The sequence below is a fragment of the Octopus bimaculoides genome, chromosome 1 (genome assembly GCF_001194135.2).
Source record: "Octopus bimaculoides isolate UCB-OBI-ISO-001 chromosome 1, ASM119413v2, whole genome shotgun sequence".
NCBI classification, from domain to species: domain Eukaryota; kingdom Metazoa; phylum Mollusca; class Cephalopoda; order Octopoda; family Octopodidae; genus Octopus; species Octopus bimaculoides.
The window spans coordinates 9,373,793-9,375,927 of NC_068981.1; positions in this window are offsets into that span (position 1 = coordinate 9,373,793).

The window sequence follows — 2,135 nt, forward strand, 5'->3', positions numbered from 1 at the left end:
ATCATAAGGTTTTATGTACAGAATTATTGGTTTACTTCATATGAAAATGTTTCAACAAATCTGCATCCACACTTTGCACAAGGCTGACAGCAACCTGCAGATTTTGGCTTCTCTGTTTATCAGCTATGATAATCAGTGGCCACAACGTGTGTGCACGTGTGTGTGTGAGAGAGTGAGTGTGCATGTGTGTATACACAAACACCTGCATGTGGTCTTTTGACTAAGATTAGTGTAGTTTATATACATATACATGCATACACACACACATATATCTATGCACACACACACACACATATATATATATATACATATTACACACACACATAATTTATTTAAATAGATGTAATAATTTACAGAAAGGAAAAATTCCACAAAAAGGTGAAAAAGAAAAGAAAAACAAAAATTGGCCAGGATATGAGAAGTATGAAAATCAAGTCCATTTTTTTGACATTTAATACTAATGAATGGAGCTTGTTGAGAGTTTTCAATAGATTTGCCAGACTCAGTTAAAATGTTCTAAAAATGAATTTGATGCTATGAGAACGTTACAGAACTGTGGTAACTTAGCACCAACAATTAGGAAATTTCCTGTTAGAATTGCCAAAGTTTTAAAATTTATATTTTATTTTTGAAAAAAATATCAAACAAAACATTAAATTAGTTCCATCCTTGATTTCTATAGAATAAAATGTGGTTACAATTTTAATGCAATAGTTTACTGTTTAGCTACAGTAAATGACAGGCCTCTACAGCTAAAAGAACAGCGATGAAGAATGTTTGGGCAAGATTAGATATGGCATTAACTGCCATGATACAACTAAAATCATTTAACATCAGACATACGGATGTTTTAATGCTGATGGCATCATCGAAAATAAGATGCAATAAAATTTGGGATGAAGTATTTTTCAATATAAAAACACAAACTAGTAAGAAAAAAAAAGTATAACAATATCTGTTAACGCATAAGCCAGAGAATCAAATATTTAAGAGATTTAAAAAAAGAAGCTAGAATAGCAGCTTTATAGAGACCAAAATATTCTGAAGAATCCAGTCGAATCTGTCAGAGACATGAAGCTGGTAAATTGGAAGTAAAAAGAATCAATAACAGTAAATATAGCTGTAGAGAAAGCAGAGATTAAAATTCACCAGATTAAAAAGGCACAGGATATCTTAAATCTACTCAGTGATAAATCATTTCACTAATAGTTTTTTTCTTTCCTCTCTCTCTCTCTTTAATCAAATACAATGTGTGAATGTGTGCGCATATGTATATATATATATATATATATATATATAAATTTGTATGTGTATATATAAATATATATATACACACACACACACAAATATGTGTAATTGAAAAAACCCACACCCTCACCACACACACACACACATACATACACATCTATGCAAACATTGTAACATTGAAAAAAATATCTTTAGCAATCACGTGGAAATGGCACCAATGTTTTAGTATATAAGTTAGAACGTGTTTATAAAGTGTTAATGGACGAGAAGGAAGAGAGAGAATGGCAGAAAAGAAAATACACAAAGAAAATAAAGTGAATTCATGATGTTTCAATGTGTTTGTTGATGACTAACTTGTACTCATCGTTAGCTGTAATACTATCAATGGAACCAGTGATGAATCCTCGAGCCCAATCCAAGAGAATAATAGCAGCAGCAGCAGGTGATAACAGCAACTTACCTGTGTTGTTCTTTCTTGCTCATCCTGAAATGAGTGAAACTTTTTATTTTTTTCTCTCGTCAATGTAGCAATAATAATAGTTTGCAGCAAGGAGAACAGTGATTCAAGCTAACCCACAAATAACTTTGCTGCTGCTGCTGCTGCTATCTTCTCTGTTTCAACCAACAGTATAGACAGAAAAAAAAAAGAATATAGTACAGCCAGAAATATTGGAATTCCAGAAATCCATGCAATATTCATTGGATCTTCACTTCCAAGTAAAGAAAGACACGGTACTGTTCACAGAAACCTAAGTTCCCTCATTGCTTATAAAATTATCATCATCATCATCATCTTAGTTTCCACTGGAACGCTTTGACAGCAGTGTTAGGAATGAACATTAAACTTAAAATTGTTCTTTTATATATTTAAAAAAAAAAAAAAAAAA